We start from the raw sequence: 19,381 nt of genomic DNA, 5'->3' as shown, positions 1-19,381 counted from the left end.
ACTTCTCCTAAGGGAAAACCACTTATTGTTCCTATTCTGGGCACCTGTTGCAGGTGCCCAGAACTCCTTTCTGTTGATATTCTGTTGGATTTCTAGCAAATATTTCTTGGGTGTCAGTGCATAAAAGTTTCTCAACCTCTGACACTATTCCAAAATCATAGCAATCCATCTCTAGTGTATTGTTTTTCAAATGCAGTCACCGCAGTTGTATGCAGCCACCAACGGTGTTTTTTTGCAGCAGTGATGTGGGGAGAGGACAGCCTGTTTAATTTTGCTGTTGTAATTAGATCATCTCAAACTCTGAGGTTGGTGCTGCATCAGGTTCTAATTCTCTCCACCTTTTTCCAGTGTGAATGGTGGCTGTATCTATGCCATAGAACCTTCTCTTTGCTACACAATTGAGTGGCTTTTTGAAGAGTGATTAGCATGAGCCCAAACTAATCCCTCAGACCCAACTACTCTTGGGGTACTTGAAATCTGGGGATGTATCTACATGCTGCAAACTGCACATGAAGGAGCTTTTTTCCCCTCTCTTCTGTTCCTTACCAGCTCATCAGCAGGGTTTGAACTTGGGCCCTTCAGCACCAAAGCACATATGAGCTGGAGGAGGTAACAGCTAGCAGGAGCAGGCTGCTAAATCCTGTGGCCTAGCCACTTGGGGGAAGAGGAGGAGCACTATGACACACATTTCTCAATTGTGTGATACATGTGCCTGATGTAGCCATTCATATCTGTGAAAATGTGGCCACATCTGACTTTTCAATTCATGCTTGCAGAATTCTAGTAGTAGAATTTTATGCCCACTTTGCCTAATGTAAGTGACCATGCGAGGGACAAAGCAGTGGACGAGCAGGCCTCGGATCTCTCATCAGCAGAGCGTATTTCCATCACTTCACATTGCTTAACGTCAGATCCCGGCTGCACTGACCTTCCTCTGTGTTACTCTTGGCCCGACGTAGCCCTGCTCTTCTAACCTGCACCATCTTGCCAGAAAAGGTTGTGTCTGGGAACCCACTAAGACTTTGCTGAAACCACCAAACCTATTTCTCTAGTGCAGTCAGCCTGGCCTTTAGAGGTGAAGCGATAACACCATAAGAATGATCAAACTGGTCTATCTAGCCCAGTCTCCTGTCTTCTGAAAGTGGCCAGTTCCAGGTGCTTCAGAGGAAAGGAATGGAACAGGTAATCCTCACGTGATCCTTCCCGCGTCGGCCATTCCCAGCTTCTGGCATAGATGCTAGGGACAGACCCCTCAGAGCATCTGTTTACATCTCTGCCCATCCTAGCTCATAGCCATTGATGATCCATTCTCTATTACAGGGGTGGGGATCCTCAGGCCTGTGGGCTAGATGTGGTCCCCAGCCCCAGACTCTCAGGGCTCTGCCCCTCAGCATTGGGGAGTCAGGGCTGGTGCTCCAGTCCCCTCTCTGCCCACCGTGGGGCTGGAGCACACCAGTCTACTAGCCTGGGCCCCTCTAGGCTCTGGTGTGTAAGGGGAATTCCTCTCCTCAGTCAGGGGCCACCGGAATGGGTTGTTTTTTGGTTGTTTTGGGGGGTTTTTGCTTCTTTGTGTGGCTCCCGACTGATTTTCCTGTGGGTCAGAAGCCCCACCACCCCTACTCTCTTAACTTATGTAGTTCTTTTCTGAACCATAGAAATACATACTGCACCTGGTCCTAGGCAGCGCTCTCGTTCAGTGACTCTCAACCAGGACTCTCACACTTCTGTGGGTATGCAGAGGTCTTCCAGCAGGCACATCAACCTAGCTAGGTATTTTTCTAGTTTTACAACAGGCTTCATAAAATGCACTAGTAAAGTCAGTACAAATTAATACTTTCATAGATGAACTGACTATGGCTTTATATATTATACACTGAAATGTAAGTACAGTATTTCTATGCCTATTTTATAATTATGTGGTAAAAATGAAAAGTTAGCAATTTTTCAGTAATGATAGGCCATGACACTTTTGTATTTTTTATGTCTGATTTTGTAAGGAAGTAGTTTTTAAGGGAAGCAAAATATGGGGATATGCAAGACAAATCAGACTGTTGAAAAGGATATCGTAGACTGGAAAGGTTGAGAGCCACGGAGCTAACTGACTTCCCCTGGGATTTTTGTATGCATAACAAGCGTAGACTATATCCTAAACTAATGTATCTCACCATCCTGCAATGCAGCCCTTTTCCTGCTTTATTTGAATCTCTAACCAACGCACAGTACATATTTTGGTACTGTTAGTGAACTAGGTCTGCTCTCCCTTTGTTTTTCTTTTGTCAAAAACATCCCACCTTTTATTCACTATATATTTGTAGTCAGCTAAAGGTAAGTATTTGCTGATCTGTTTGCCCTTTATCACAAAATCAGTCAGATCCTGATTGTTGTATGTATGTTCAGCTCTGGTTAGCCTGGCAGTCCCACTAATTAGTTCCTCTCTCTCGTTTCTGAGATGAGACATCTAAATAATAAGACTGTGTTCTCTTTAGACGCTAGCCTATTAGGAAACAGAAAATCTGTCATTTAAGGCTTCACAAAGCACTATGTAAACTCCAGAAAAATCACAAATCCAACCAAGTAGATTATAGCATCTGACTTGCATTTTAAATACCCGATTAGTGGCATATAACAATTTAAGATTCTTATATAACTCCCTAAGCAGGAGAAGCTGCAACTATTATAAAACACAGTACCACTAAGTATGTGACCCAGCCAGCAAGCTCCTATCTTATGACCTTCTGCATAGAGCCCTGCTTTGATATTAAATTTGTGTTTTCATTTGTATCTGCAAAAATGAGTTGTGGCTGTCTGCATTGACATTCACGGATGCAGATACACACAGATGTAAAGTGGATATTTGCAGAGTTGTAGACACAAAATTTGTATTTGCAGCCACATCCCTATCAGCAAATATAAGCGGTGGATATCCACATTCACATCTACAGATATCCGTAGTTTTGCAGGATTCTACTTGTGCAGCATGACCAGGGTGCTCAATTCATTCTGTAACAGTGTGCCTGGTGTATGTGTAGCAAAATGCAGGACAATGTAGCACTTTAAAGACTAACAAGATGGTTTATTAGATGATGAGCTTTCGTGGGCCAGACTCAGATCAAATAGTGGAAGAAAGTAGTCACAACCATATATACCAAAGGATACAATTAAAAAAAATGAACAAATATGAAAAGGACAAATGACATTGCAGAACAGGAGGGGGATGCGGGCGGGGGGGGGGGAGGAAGGAAGGTAAGTGTCTGTGAATTGATGATATTAGAGGTAGGGAGAGTGGGATGTTTGTGAGTTAATGGTATTAGAGGTGATAATTGGGGAAACTATCTTGGTAATGGGTGAGATAGTTCAAATGTTTGTTGAGTCCTTGTTGGAAAGTGTCGAATTTTAACATGAATGACAGTTCAGAGGATTCCCTTTCAAGTGCAGATGTAAAAGGTCTTTGTAGCAGAATGCAGGTGGTTAAGTCATTGAGAGAGTGTCCTTTCTGGTTAAAATGGCAAGAAACTGTTTTCTCTATGTGATCTTGTCTGATATCTGTTTTGTGGGCATTAATCCTTTGGCGAAGTGTCTGAGATGTTTGTCCAATGTACATAGCAGACGGACACTTTCGGCACATGATAGCATAGATTATATTTCTGGATGCGCAGGAATATGTGTTCTTGATCTTATAACTCACTTGGTTAGGTCCAATAATGGTATCAGCAGAATGAATATGTGGACAAAGCTGGCAATGGGGTTTGTTGCAAGGGAAGGTACCAGGGTTGGTATTAGTGTGGTATGTCCTGTGGTGGTTGGTAAGAATCATCTTGAGGTTAGGTGGTTGTCTATAGGAGACTATGGGTCTGTCTCCCAGAGCCTCTTTGAGTATGGTATCCTGTTCCAATATAGGCTGTAGTTTATTGATAATGTGTTGGACAGGTTTAAGTTGGGGGTTGTAGGTGATGACAAGTGGTGTTCTATTGTTGGTTTTCTTGGGTCTGTCTTGAAGTAGATGGTTTCTAGGTATTCGTCTGGCTCTTTCCATTTGCTTTTTTATTTCTCTGGGTGGGTAGTTGAGATTTATAAATGCTTGGTAGAGATCCTGAAGCTTCTGGTCTCTGTCAGTGGGATTAGAGCAGATGCGGTTGTATCGAAGGGCTTGGCTATAGACGATGGATCGTGTGGTGTGTTCTGGATGGGAGCTGGATGCATGTAGGTAACTGTATGAGTCGGTGGGTTTTCTGTAGAGAGTGGTGTCTAATTTTCCATTGTTGATTTGTACGGTGGTGTCCAGGAAGTGGATCTCTCGTGTAGAATGGTCCAGGCTGAGGTTGATGGTGGGGTGTAGGTTGTTGAAATCTCTGTGGAATATCTCCAGTGTTTCTTGGCCATGTGTCCAGATCATAAAGATGTCATCGATGTACCGTAGGTAGAGGGGGGGTGAAAGGGGACGGGAGTTGAGGAAACGTTGTATGTATGAACTACTACTCTCTCCTGGAAGGATTTAGGATGGCTCAGCTGTGTGTCATAGGCAGGCCTTAAGCAACTTATAACTAATGGACATTCTGCTCAGTTGGAGAAAAGGCTCAGAGAGATCTCTGTTTCACTGTGAAGTTCAGCTGTACTGTGGTGTGCAGCACAGTGACAAGTATGAAGTCCTAAGTGGCCACAGATTGACAATGTCTAATGCTTACTAGAAAGGCATTTTGAATGGAGCTCAGGCACTAGTTAAACCAGGATTAAATTGCAAGCTGTGATTCTGCAGTATCTTTTTCTCAGTCCCTTCATGTTGCTACTGGAGTGTGTGTGTGTGTGTGTGTGTGTGTGTGTGTGTACGTGTACACTGGACTGGACTGGACCAGTTCAAACAGCTCTGCTTTTGAGGGCAGGATAAATGATCAACTTGTCTTAACCCAGCAAATTGCAGTGCAATGGTCATGTAAAGGGAATATCCTGTTACTGAGACCCAGGTGCCCATGGTACCTTGTTAAATGGCACTTTGCGCCTTGCTGTACAGTTTTACTGCTCAGCAGGAGCTGGTGGTAACTGCCTGACTAATCCAGATGAAAGAAAGAGATGCACGGAATGTGGAATGTAAAGTATGTTCTAGAGGAGAGGGGGGAATGCAGGTGGTGATTTCCGTAAGATTTCGTCTATGGGGCTTGCCTTCAGCACTAAATAATAAAAGCAAATTCCTCCTGACCTTGCATGGTGCAAACCTGTTTGGGTGGGACAATGAAGACTCAATATACCACCTAGGAGTTGGAAAAAGCTTGATGTTTAAATTGCAGCACTGAGCTTCACACCTCTGCCTTTGTATGGCAGGGCTAGAATTTAATGCATCAAGGCACCGTCGCCAGGGAGATTATTGCTCGTGCTGGGGAGGACTGTGATTTGCCATGGAATGAAGCCATTAGTGATGACATGTTTGTCTGACTGAATGAATTTTATTTATAGATCACAAAGTGCTTTGAGGGAGATCAGTATTATGATTTTCATCTTGTAGGAGGGAAAATTTGAGACTCAGAATAGGGATTTGATTAACACCACCCAGCAAACCAGTAGCAGAGCTAAGAACAGATTTTGCTCACCCAGGCATCGTATGCGGAAGGAATGGCTGTCTAATGCTGGCATGGCATCTCTGCATGTGTCACACCTCTTAAAACCCGGTGAGCCAGCTATTGTGTCCCGGTGGGTGCTCCACATTAGATGTTGGTGTGTCCCCGTGCCAACTGATTGGAGTGTCTATTTCCTGGATTTCTGGCTGGGCAACGGATGGAAGCCTGGCGGGGGCTGGGGAAGTGGCTGGGAGGCAGGGAGCGATCGGTGCTAAGAGCTCTGGCTACGTCTGATGCCTTGGGGGGGAGGAGGAGCCCTGTCCCTGGTCCTGAGCGCATGGTGGAGCCGTGGCCGGACTCACTCACGCTTCTCTGGACCGTGTGTGGAACTGACAGCGCCCCTGGATCTGCACATAGAATCATAGAATACTAGGACTGGCAGGGACCTCGAGAGATTGAATCCAGTCCCCTACCCTCATGGCAGGACCAAATACTGTCTAGACCATCCCTGATAGACATTTATCTAACCTACTCTTAAATATCTCCAGAGATGGAGATTCCACAACCTCCCTGGGCAATTTATTCCAGTGTTTAACCATCCTGACAGTTAGGAACTTTTTCCTAATGTCCAACCTAAACCTCCCTTGCTGCAGGTTAAGCCCATTGCTTCTTGTTCTATCTAAGCCAAGATGAACAAGTTTTCTCCCTCCTCGTGACACCCTTTTAGACACCTGAAAACTGCTATCATGTGCCCCCTCAATCTTCTCTTTTCTAAATGACACGAACCTAATTCCTTCAGTCTTCCCTCATAGGTCATGTTCTCTAAACCTTTAATCATTCTCGTTGCTCTTCTCTGGACCCTCTCCAATTTCTCCACATCTTTCTTGAAATGCGGTGCCCAGAACTGGACACAGTACTCCAACTGAGGCCTGACCAGTGTAGAGTGGAAGAATGACTTCTCGTGTCTTGCTCACAACACACCTGTTAATGCATCCCAGAATCATGTTTGCTTTTTTTCCCAACAGCATCACACTGCTGACACATATGCAACTTGTGGTCCACTATAACCTCTAGATCCCTTTCTGCCATACTCCTTCCTAGACAGTCACTTCCCATTCTGTGTGTGTGAAACTGACTGTTCCTTCCTAAGCGGAGCACTTTCCATTTGTCTTTATTAAACTTCATCCTGTTTACCTCAGACCATTTCTCCAATTTGTCCAGGTCATTTTGAATTATGACCCTATCCTCCAGAGCAGTCACAACCCCTCCAAGCTTGGGATCATCTGCAAACTTAATAAGCGTACTTTCTATACCAATATCTAAATAGTTGATGAAGATATTGAACAGAGCCGGTCCCAAAACAGACCCCTGAGGAACCCCACTTGTTATGCCTCTCCAGCAGGATTGTGAACTATTAATAACTACTCTCTGAGTATGGTTATCCAACCAGTTATGCACCCACCTTATAGTAGCCCCATCTAAGTTGTATTTACCTAGTTTATTGATAAGAATATCAAACGCCTTACTAAAGTCTAAACAAAATACAGGACTATGTAGCACATTAAAGACTAACAAGATGGTTTATTAGGTGATGAGCTTTCGTGGGCCAGACCCACTTCCTCAGATCAAATAGTGGAAGAAAATTGTCACAACCATATATACCAAAGGATACAATTTAAAAAAATGAACACACATGAAAAGGACAAATCAAATTTCAGAACAGAAGGGGCATGGGGGGAAGGTAAATGTCTGTGAGCTAATGATATTAGAGGTGATAATTGGGGAAGCTATCTTTGTAATGGGTAAGATAATTAGATTGTTTATTCAGACTCAGGTGTAAAGTGTTGAATTTAAGCATGAATAACAGTTCAGAGCATATTCCACATCCACCGCTTCTCCCTTATCTACAAGAGTAGTTATCCTATCAAAGAAAACTATCAGATTGGTTTGACACGATTTGTTCTTTACAAATCCATGCTGGCTGTTCCCTATCACCTTGCCACTTTCCAAGTGTTTACAGATGATTTCCTTAATTACTTGCTCCATTATCTTCCCTGACACAGAAGTTAAACTAATTGGTGTGTGGTTTCCTGGGTTGTTCTTATTTCCCTTTTTTATAGATGAGCACTACATTTGCCCTTTATCAGTCTTCTGGAATCTCCCCTGTCTCCCATGATTTTCCAAAGATGATAGCTAGAGGCTCAGATACCTCCTCTATCAGCTCCATCTTTCTGTCATTTGAGAAATTTAAAAAACAGTGCAAAAGAATGCAAAGGCTGCTGTATAATAGATGATATCCTGGCCTTATTGCGAGTTTTGCCATCGATTTAAATGGGACCTGGATTTCATCCTATCTTACTCTCCTGTTGGCTCAGCAGTGAGGCTTTGTTCAAGTAATAATTTACACAGAGCTGAGCTGAAAGGGCAGTATCTGAAATGTAGCGTTGGAAGGGACCTCAGCCATGCCCTGCCTGCGCTAAGACATGATGAAGTATGCCTCTGAGTAGAGCTGCTGGTGCAAAAGGAAATTAGTGAAAAAAGGTTCAAGGCACTAAATGTGGTGGTGGATCAGGATTTGGCTTTGAGAGATCTTCAGAGCATCGGGGGAGGAGGTGGGTGTTCATATTTTTTATTTCCATTTGGATCCCTATTTCAAAAAGCCGTGGTAATGTCAATCTTTGTTAGAAACATATGGTGGAAAACACAGTGCCTGCTCTCATGAGGGTAAAACTGAGAGGGAAAGGAATGTTATTGTCTGACTTCAGAACATGCCAAAAGTGGGGAGTGATGTCTGATACTGTACCCTATAAGGGAGAAAGCAGCAGTGATTAGAATGGATGAACATGAGCAACCTATTTAAATACCATTATTTCTAACCTACCACCTCTCTCTGGATTACACTTATTGCTTCTTACGTAACCAGGAGCAAACCTTTGAGATGCAATTATGTTCTTTCATTGAGGTCAAGGACTGAGTAAGGTATAAAGCCTCCCATGCAAATACTGTATCTTCTGTTTGGAGAGACCTGATAAAAACACAAGGATGAGCTGCACAAATCTGGCATTAAAAGGGTTTCATGATAAATACTGTCCTGTTGTCTATAGGTTAAGCCAAGTAGGAAGGGGACCAGCTGTATTCATGGAACCTATCCTGGTTAAGCTGATTTCTGTTGTACCGTGATGTAAATACCCAAACTACCTGTCCTTTTATAACTAGCTTAAGGTGTGATGAAGGCTGAAAGGTGGCAGGTCAAATGCCCTCTTCATTCCAGCCAATGGAATAGAGTTAATCCCTCAAAGTCATACAACTGTATGTCCACTAAATACTACTTAGGAGGAAAAAGAGCAAGTACTAAGCCACAGCCAGCCGGGGCCACATCCAGAAGTCCTTACTCAGAGCCACCTCTTATTTGTGTCATTGAGAGTATTACCTAAGCCAGAACTGTTCAAATTGGAGGGCCAGAAGTGTTGCTCTGTCAGATCGAAGGCGCACTGCACAGGGTGTGGGGCCCGAATGCATTGTGTACCAAAGATCTGAGTTCTAATGCTTGAACCTGTTTGTTTCATGGGGAGTGAGGGAACAAAGCTGTCCCGCCGGCCCATGGAACAATCTGGGAAGTACAATAAGGGCTAATTTAGTTTCCCTTTCCCACTCTTGCTGACCCAGGGTTTACATGGGAAAGGTGACCCAGCTCGAAAAGTGGAACTTTCTCTAAAGTAATTACTGAGTTATATACTGTAGTGTCCTCTGTGCAGCAATATAGACGCATGCAGCGACAGTGTCCTGAAAAGCAAGCTATTTAATAATTTAAATCAATTTCACCCTCGGTTATTGGAACAGCAAATTTCACTGGATAGGAAAATAACTTCCCATCTGGCTGAAGTTCACTGTCTCTTGCAAAACTTCTGAATCCATCCAGGCCAGTGCTCATAGTAGCAGCACAGGCTAGATTTGATTAGAGTAGCAGTCAACGAGCCAGAAAGTACTACAGGGTCCTGTCTGAGTCCAGCAGCTGCAGTAAGGAATCCCTTTTCTGTACGTTGTAGTGGAGAACCCTCTCTTCTCTAACGCTATTCTGGCGACAAGGATGATGTGCTGGAGAGCTGTCTGGTCTGCAGTAAGTTATAGGTTGACCTTATGGGGATGTTAATTCTATTAATATGTTGGTTTAGTTTAATAGCAGGTTGTTGAGCAAAACAGCAACCAGTGAAACAGTAACTTGAGATAAGCTGCCTCTTGGTAACACTACAGAGTGGTTAAGAGATGATGTCTTATCAGCTGTGAAGACCTTGTATCTGGGCTCCAGCCACATCACAAAGCTTGCTTTGCCGATGCTGGGAGCCAGCTTATCGAAGAAACTGCAGACACACTCTGTCCAGAAGTCAGGAGTAGATGTGGTGGAGAAGCTATTCAGACTGACGTACACAGGTGGGGCATATAACATGGAGCCAGGCCCCTGTAATGTGGTAGGCCTTAAGAAAAGGCACTCGTATATAGATTTTGTTGTTTTAAAATCCTTTTTCTTTTATGTTTTGCTTTTTATTTCTACTGTTAAGAGTAAACGCTACTTTGGTTTAAGAAGGCTGTCTGGCCACTTGATTCCCCATTGGTCTCAGACTCCCAACGGGAAGAACCATGGGTGCTAAACCCAGTTGGATGGTAGGGTAAGCCTGGGTGCTTCACAAGGTACTGTAGCCCAGGGCCATGTCTGAGAGCAGGAGAAGGGGGTGACTGCACTCCACACAGCATGAAGGCACAGAAGTAGACACCTTAGCAGCAATGTTCTCTCCAGGTTTTTCCATCCATGTGTGGAATACATTTTATGTGCACTGAAGCATGTGTGGATATGCACCACCAAAAGAAACGCATGCTGCTGGCTGTGGGTGCTCTGATAATCAACTGGCCAGCATTTGAATCTCTCTTGTCTGCCTGCCCAAGCGTACAGCTTAACAGGGAACACTGCTTAGAAGGCTGTTCTCAGACTGCACCCACCCTCTGGAAATCTGTAATCAGACTCTGGACGGAGTAGTGGCTCTATGCTCACCAACAAAGAGAGATCATAGAGACTTGAGGTGTCATATATGTCACAGAACAGGCACATGTGAGTAAATTGCCAGGGATCATGGGACTGCTGTGTGCTCCTGCAGGTTAATGTATTATCACAGGTGCAACCATATGGTGACCATATGGTGGCCAGACTTGGTAGCCAGAAAGGCAAGATCACTGCGTCCTCCTTATTGCATTTCCTGACCCACAAGAAGATGGGTAAAAAGAGGAATTTGGCTCAGTGGTCAGATCAAGGAATTGCCCCCCAATGGCAAATGATTTCCTCCTATGCATGCACCCTGAGATGCCAGCAGATACCTTGAGAAGCCATGCCTGAGCTTGAGTGTAGGGGACTTGAATGCCTTCTACATGTGCCAGTGGGCCAGGAGTTACTGGAGTTGGGCCCAACCAGCTTTGGAGACCCGCTGGGGATGGCATCTAAACATACTTGTGCAAGTTTCCAAGTTCTGAGTCCTGGCGCTCTTGTCCAATTGGTGCAGGGTTTAGAACTTTCAGTGACCGATCAAATTCCTTGTTTCCTAGTACCAGTCTGTCTTCCTGTGAAGAGTTAAGGCTTCCCCCAGAGGAATGGAAACACAAGAGCTTTAAGAACTTGCTGTAGTATGAGGGTCTGCTACTAGCTGATTTCAATGGGAGCTTGGGATGCTTAATGCCTCGTGACATCAATCTGTAGCTTGGCAGAAGCATGGTTGAAATTTAATGACCATGCTACATCAGAAATAGATGCTGCTATGCTGCAAAACTTCATTATCTGTGCTGTGGGGATATTGCAGACCCTATAGCACATGCTACTTGCTCTAGCTATCCTGCTGCTAGGTCCTACTGTTTCCAATCGTATTTATTCTTCCATTATCGGACTTGCCAAGACATGGAGCTCTTCTCCATATGATCACAGGTGTCTATGATCAAACTGAGAGCAAAATATCACATGTCTGCTGATACTGATAAGAAAATACCCCCAACTAATTTTTTGTACAATTACAAGTTAATTGTGTTGTAGGTCAATAAAAGAGGATGTTTGCCGAGCTTTAACTAGATCCTTCTGAGCATGAGGTGGTCCTTTCTGGGAAACTGCTGATTTTATCAAGGTGTAAATGTGCTTTAGCATGCAAAGGGATTACTCTGTTCTAGTGTATCACATGGCTGCTCTGGAGGGGGTCATATAAAAAGGAAAGGGGGAAATGAAATAAGACGGCTATTCTAGAGGAAGGCTGTGCCTTCTCTTCTGCTGGCTATACCTTGAAAGTCCCTGGGGTGATTTACTCAGTGGTATGAATAGATTTGTTCTGCTTTTGAGCTTTGGTTTTGGGGGGGGGGGGGAGCCAGAACAAATGTGCAATGACCTGCAATTGGAACTTTTCTATTTGCTTTCCCTGCTGGCCAGTCAGTAGACTGCCACACAGCCTCTTCCTCAGACAGCATGTTATTGGCAGAAATGGGAAGAGAAGCCAAGAATGCAGACTGCAAATTGCTTGGTTCAGTCATTGCATGCTGTTACCTTTTAGTCCTGAAAGAGGCTCCTACCCTTTGAAATAAGCATCTTAGACAGGCATGTATAAATTTACAGACTTGACACAAACAGATATACCCACTGCCTCTTCTCCTTCTCCCCCCCATTTTTTTCCTCTCCCCTCTTTCCTTCCCTATTTATTTTTGGTTCTGGACATCCAACACTCCAGTCATCTGAAGAAGTGGGCTGTGCTCACAAAAGCTCATGATACCATCTACATGTTTTGTTAGTCTTTAAAGTGCTACTAGACTATTTGTTGTTTTTTAAGTTTATCCTGTACAGACTAACTAACTTTCATTCTATATAAATTTGTTAGTCTCTAAGATGCCACAGGACTTCTCATTTCTAAAGTTACAGACTAACACAGTTACCCCTCTGAGAAATTTGACACTGTTACCCTGGCTAGAATAAAGATATCAACTGGTAACACACTACAAAGGCAATTTTCCATGCCTTTGACATTCGCCTTTTCTCGTTAAAAGCAGTGACTGGGACACATTGTCTACTTAATTAGCTTCATTAACACTGGTCTTACAATTGACAGGTAACTGCTTTTACAGTTATATGTACCTTGGGCTCATCTGATTAAATGGGTTTTACACAAAAGCTTGTAATCCTATACATTTGTTGTTCTCTAAGGTGCCACAGAACTACTCGTTGTTTATAAAGTTAACCAACTAACACGGCTACCCCTCTGAGACTCCTAAAGAAAGGTATTCTAAATAACGCTGTGCACCATGAATACGTAAAGTAACTGACTTAAAGACTACAGGCAGTCCCCGACTTACGAGGATCCGCACTTACGAACAGGGCTTTTCTCGCCCCGGAGCTCATGGGCAGCGGGTCGCCACCCGTGTCCTTCGGGGCGAGAAAAGCTTCTCCCGGTCTCCCTAGTCTGCTGGGGGGGTCCAGCAAAGCCGCTGGACCCCCCCAGCAGACCAGGGACACCCGAGCAAAGCCGCCACCTGGGCGGCTTTGCTCGGGTGTCCCTGGTCTGCTGGGGAGGTCCAGCGGCTTTGCTTCCCGTCTCCCTGCAGACCAGGGAGACGGGGAGCAAAGCCTTGGAGCACGCCCGCAGCGGGACAGCCCAGGCGCAGCGGGACAGACCAGCAGACCAGGGAGATGGGGAGCAAAGCCTCAGAGCATGCCAGCAGTGGGACAGCCGCAGCGCGCCTGGACTGTCCCGCTGCCCGCGTGCTCTGCGGCTTTGCTCCGCATCTCCCAGGTCAGCAGACCAGGGAGACGGAGGAAAGCCGTGGAGGAATTGGGCGGTTCCGCCACCCCCGTCTCCCTGGTCTGCTGGGGGAGGGGTGCAGCTAGTGCCCCCCCAGCAGACCAGGCTTTTCTTGCCTACCCCTGGGGTAGAGCAGCTGGGGGCTGCCGGGTTGGTCCCGCAGCGCCGCTCCGGACCAACCCGGCAGCACCCCAGCTGCTCTGCTGCAGGCGTCCTGATTTCAGCCGCTGTTGGTCAGTTTCAGCAGCGGCTGAATCAGGACGCCTGGGGCAGAGCAGCTGTGGTGCTGCTGGGTTGCTCCAGTAGCGCCGAGGAGCCGCGCTACTGGAGCAACCCAGCAGCACCCCAGCTGCTCTGCCCCAGGCGTCCCCAAGTCAGCCGCTGCTGAAACTGACCAGCGGCTGACTACAGGAAGCCCGAGGCAGAGTTGCTCTGCCCCAGGCTTCCTGGAATCAGCCGCTGATCAGTTTCAGCAGCAGCTGACTTGGGGAAGCCTGGGTTTCTTAAGTTGAATGTGTATGTAAGTCAGAACTGGCATCCAGATTCAGACGCGGTTGAAACTGATTAGTTTCAGCAGCGGCTGACGCCAGTTCCGACTTACATACAGATTCAACTTAAGAACAAACCTACAGTCCCTATCTTGTACATAACCCGGGGACTGCCTGTATCATCTTCCCGTCAGAGATAATGATAGGCATCGTCTAACCACTTCTGTAGCAGATGTCCATTGGATTAATAACAACTAGTGCTGGTGGAAAGAGTAATGCTGGAGGTCAGTGCCTCCTGATGGGATACACCTTTGGAGAATGCCATGATGTTAACACCTTCTGATTCCCTCCTGGTAGCAAGAGATTGTGGTGTGGAATGAAAACACCCTGCTCTGCAACAGGAAAAAAAGGACATACAATTCAAAGAGTTAGGGTTTGAATTGTAGGACAAAGTCTGTATTGAATAAGTGTAGGGGGAAAAAAGCAAGGAGCCAAAGGTTTCCCACAATATAGAGCTATGGCAAGGGACTTCTCTGTCAGTAGCCGTTTTAAAATCAAGATTCACTTTTTTCCAAAAGAGATGCTCTTCTGCAATCAGGAAATAATTCAGGGAAATTCATGATACAGGAGGTCTGTGATTATCTGGCCTGTAGTCCTTTCTGGCTTTATAAACTGTGAATCTAGGACAGTGTCAGGAACAGGGGTCTGTGTGCTATAAATTAAGGGCTGTGTTATGAGCTGCTAGCACAAACACATGCTTGAACATGTTAGCTCTTTGTACAGTCAGGGAGGTGGGAGGGCTGTATTTGCCAACCAGAGAAGAGAATCATAAGCTTAAAGCTGCTCATAGTAATTTGGCTCTGCCATATTTGCTATATAACATTTTCCATATGCTAGGAGAATTCTCATCTGGACTTTACCTCCATCCTTCTTACAGGCAGAAGCTTAGCCTTGTAGGGTATGTTTCCCTTGAGGCTTATTAGGGTTGTGTCATCAACAACAATGTTCACAGCCTCCATTCTTTTAGTGCTCTGTCCGTTTCTACGGCTCATACCTTGTGAACGTGTGGAACGAAGCAGCAACATTCCCTGCACGCTCCTGGTTAGTCTGAATTGCTACAAGGTCCAGGATGCAAGTGGTAGGCCCAGGTCCTCTGACATAAGCAGGGTCTATGGTCCAGTGAATAGACTCCCTGGACTAGGCTGGAGAAAACCTTTTGTTCTAGTCCCTGTTTTGCCTCTGACCTTCTGAATGGCCCTTAGACCAGGGGTTTTCAAACTTTTTTTTTTGGTCATTACCCAGTTGAGGAAAATTGTTGATGCCTGCGACCCAACATAATTTGACTTGAGTATGTGGCTGAGGATGAGAGCTTTGGGGTGTAGGATGGGGCCCTGGCTTTGCAGAGGGGTCAGAGCTAGGGCAGGAGGGGCTTACCCCTCCATAGGAGCCAGATCTTTGCTGGCCACTTCTATGGCACAACGCAGTCAGTGGTTCCAGGACAGGCATGTAGCCAGTCTTAGCACCCCCACTAGTCACCTGATCCTCTTGCAGCAACACAACCCAGTGCCTGACATTCTATGCCCCAGTACTTGGTTGCAACCTGTAGTTTGACAACCACTGCCTTCGATAAGTGCCTTCAATGCTTTCTGCCCCTGTTTCACATCCCATCCTTTATTGGTCCTGTCCAATTAAACCGTAAGCTGTTTGGGGCAAAGACTGTGTCCTATTATGTGCCCATGTTGGTTGGGTCCATTAGATGCTACTATAATATAGAATAATAATAAATGCAAACGCCCCTTCCCACTGCTTTATCTGTAGGCAATGTATTACCACAAAAGATCTGTCAGGTCCAACCCTTTAGACCAGGGCTGCTCAACACGCAGCCTGTTTATTTGCAGCCCACAGTGCGGTTTGGGTTTACGCGTGGCTCAACACGCGGCCCACAGGTGGGATCCTTTCAACACAGCCTCCACTGGGAACACATTTCATAATAGCGAATCAATATAATGGTCTTCTATTGATATGCATTTTAGTAGTTACATTCCTGGACTGTCATTGCTGTCATATGAGTGGAAATCTGGTAAATATTGCATTTTATTAATATCAGCAGAACTAACTTAAATGGGGCTTGCATGTTGTGTAGTCTCGTCTTAATCTTTGTATTCATGCCTGTCAGTATGTAAGAAGCTATTTGAATATATTTGTATATACAACCACACTTAAGTTGCAGCCCTCCACATGTGCTGTGAGTATCATTATGGCCACCGGGACTTCCAAAGTTGAGTAGCTCTGTTTTAGAGGCTAGTACAGAATTGTTTCTCTTAAAAAATATTTCACTAGCAAGGGTTTGTGACAAGAAAATTTCACCCTTTAGTGCATGTTTGTTGGTGATCTTTCATCACTGAAACGTGCTTATATTGATGTCTGGGAGCTGAGACCCTGCAGGTTGTATATCAATCACCCTAAAAGACTGCAGCTGTGCCAAGCAAATGTGTTACCAGTCCAGTCTCTCCATCCCTTCTAACATTCCAGCTGAGTAACAAAATGGTAGATAATAGCTACTTCATATTGTAACTGATGCTGAAAGTACAGTTTTTAAAAAATCAGGCTTAATAATAGTCTTCTCCTGGCAGTGAATCTTGTTTATCTGAATTAGAGCAAGCAGCCATTAATTAAGATAATTATATATGAAAAGGGGCTCCACTACTGGAAGACGTTGGAGGAAAAAACTGGCCACGTTCATCATTGAGATTGGTCAATGACAAAAACACATTTCTGTTGCTCTCTAAACACTTGTACAGTGCTTCTTGGCAAGGTGTTTTCCTGCACCTTTTCACAGGTACTCACTGCATCAGGTAATTAGAGGTTTTGGTTAATCACAGAAATGAGCTCAGGCTGCAGGATTCAGGCTCTTACATGGGTCTTCAAATTCTAAGGCTGGAGGCCCATCTCTGATCAACTTACTTACCCCCCCCCCCCCCCCCCCCCGCTGTCCCCCAGTGTTGAGATATTTGCAAATGCTTCCGCAGGACAGAATATATCAAATCTACTAATGTTAAATAAACCGAGTTCATCATTTTCATCCCAGCCCTTCTCACTGATGATATGACCTCACTGATGATCATCTGGGCTCCTTCTGTCTTATATCCCAGAAGTCACTAAATCCTGTTGCTTCTCCTGCTAAGACATTAAATTCATCCTTCCCTTTCTGTTATCAATGCCCGTCTTGCCATAACCTCCCCACTGATGCCTACACCAAGCCTTTTCCGTCCATCAAAAACACAGCCAAGACTACCTTTTCCCTTTCTTAAATCCCCAGCTCCCCTTCAATATTCCCATTCATTCAGTTCATGCTTCTGATTTTCAGAGCACCCTACGGTACCACTCCTACATCTCTGATATCATTGCTTCCTACATCCCTCCTGCACTCAGCATTCTGCTTAATCAAAAAACAGGACTATGTAGCACTTTAAAGACTAGTAAGATGGTTTATTAGGTGATGAGCTCATCACCTAATAAACCATCTTGTTAGTCTTTAAAGTGCTACATAGTCCTGTTTTTTGATTCAGCTACACCAGACTAACACGGCTACATTTCTATCACCTTTCTGCTTAAGTCTCTGTAACATTTCTCTCTGTTTCCCTGATACATGCCTGATTCTGTGCTTTCTCGCAGGCTGCCTTTGTATTTGGAATTGCCTCCCTCACCTTCTGATCAAACAGCCTCCCTCACCTTCTGATCTCTCCTAAATGCTAGAGATGGGATACAGTCAAAACCCAAGATCTGAACCCCCCTAAATTCAGGGTAGAGGAGAGTCTGCAAGCTGAACCTAGATCTGGATTTCAGAGAGGGCATTTTTCCTATAATGAGCAGAAATAAACCTAATCTCTTAACCCCATCATTCCATTGGTCATGGGTTCAGATTTGAATTGTACCAAATGATGGGAACATAGCTAATGTGACACCAGTTTTAAAAAAGAGCTCTGGAGTTGATCCTGATAATTACAAATTAGTAAGTCCAACTTAATTACCAGGCAAATTGGTTGAAACTATAGTATAGCAAAGAACAGAATTGTCAGACACATATATGAACATAATTTGGAATGGCTGCCATTTGAGGAGAGATTAATAAAACTGGGACTTTTCATCTTAGAAAATAAGATAGTAAGGGGGATATGATATAGCTCTATAAAATCATGATTGGTGGGGAGAAAATAGATAAGGAAAAATTACTTGCTCCCATAACACAAGAATTAGAGATCACCAAATGAAATTAATAGGTAGCAGGTTTAAAACAAACAAAAAGGAACTATTTCTTCATACACTATACTGTGCAACTTCTTATCAGAGGATGTTGTGAAGACCAGGACTTTAGGGGTGTGTCTACACAGCACCCTGACCTTGAAATAAGCTATGCAATTTTCAGTGTGCAAATTGCATAGCTTATTTCAAGGTAATTTTTAAATAACACACTATTCCGAAATGTCCCTTGTCCCTGTAAGCCTCATTGCATGACAGATATCAGAATAGCAAGCCTGTTATATTTCAGTATAATGGCCTTGCTCTTAATATGCAGAATAGCTATTTTGGGATACCAGGGATATTCCGAAATAACTCCACTGTGTAGACATAATCTAATAGGGTTCAAAAAAGAATTGGATAAACTCAGAGGATAAGTCCATCAATGACTATTAGCCAGGATAGGTAGGAATGGTGCCGATAGCCTCTGTTTGTCAAACTGGGAATGGGAGGGACCATTCAATGATTGCCTGTTCTGTTCATTCTCTCTGGGGCATCTGGCGTTGGTCACTGTTGGCAGACAGGATACTAGGCTAGATGGACCTTCGGTCTGACCCACTATGGCCATTCTTATGTTCTTGATCTTATGTTATTTTGGTTGTGTCTGCCAAAAGAACTTATCCTGTTGGGGCCTTAACTCTTTCCAAAGTCAGGTCATAAGTGTTCCCTTGGGCTTCTGGGTACCAAAGACTGTGGGAAATCTGACCCCAATTGTAAGAGCTGAACACTTTATCCTCTGACCCTGAGCTCATTTGAACTTCTGGCTAGAGCCCTGCAAATCCACAGATACCTGTTTTGTATCTGTGGATATCTGCATTGGCCACTATGGCTGTGGATATCCGCAGATTGTTTTTGCAGATGTGGATGTGGATACAAATTTTGTATGTGCTCAGGGCTCTACTTCTGGTCCTATAATTCCAGATGAAAGTCACAAGGGACTGAAGTTGTTCAGAATCTTTACAAGTCCATCCCAATGGCTTGAAGTCAGTTGAAAGTCCCAGGGGAGCTGACAGACTTTCTGGGCTCTTGGGTAAAGTGAGGAGGGCAACTCTGCACACCCAGAAGGTGCGGGGCGTCAGCTGGAAGGGGTGGGACTGGGGCAACCAGCCCTCAGAGCTTCACGGAGCGCATTGCACTGTGCCTTTGCTCCTGGTAGCCTTCAGTGCTGTTAGGCGCACTCTGGCAGCAGTTTAAAGAGCCCAAGGTTCTCAGCAGCCAGCAGCAGTGGCTGGAAACC

General features: G+C 44.7%; 1 protein-coding gene across 12 annotated transcripts in view; it reads left to right on the top strand.

Annotated features, from left to right (window-relative positions):
* MAPK4 (mitogen-activated protein kinase 4) overlaps positions 1-19,381 on the top strand; it is a 157,143-nt gene that overhangs the window by 81,934 nt on the left and 55,828 nt on the right. The window lies entirely within an intron of this gene.

This window comes from Pelodiscus sinensis, chromosome 6 (assembly GCF_049634645.1).
Source record: "Pelodiscus sinensis isolate JC-2024 chromosome 6, ASM4963464v1, whole genome shotgun sequence".
Classification (NCBI taxonomy): domain Eukaryota; kingdom Metazoa; phylum Chordata; order Testudines; family Trionychidae; genus Pelodiscus; species Pelodiscus sinensis.
The sequence above is the reverse complement of the archived record's forward strand: the minus strand, read 5'-3'. Positions and strand labels throughout refer to the sequence as shown.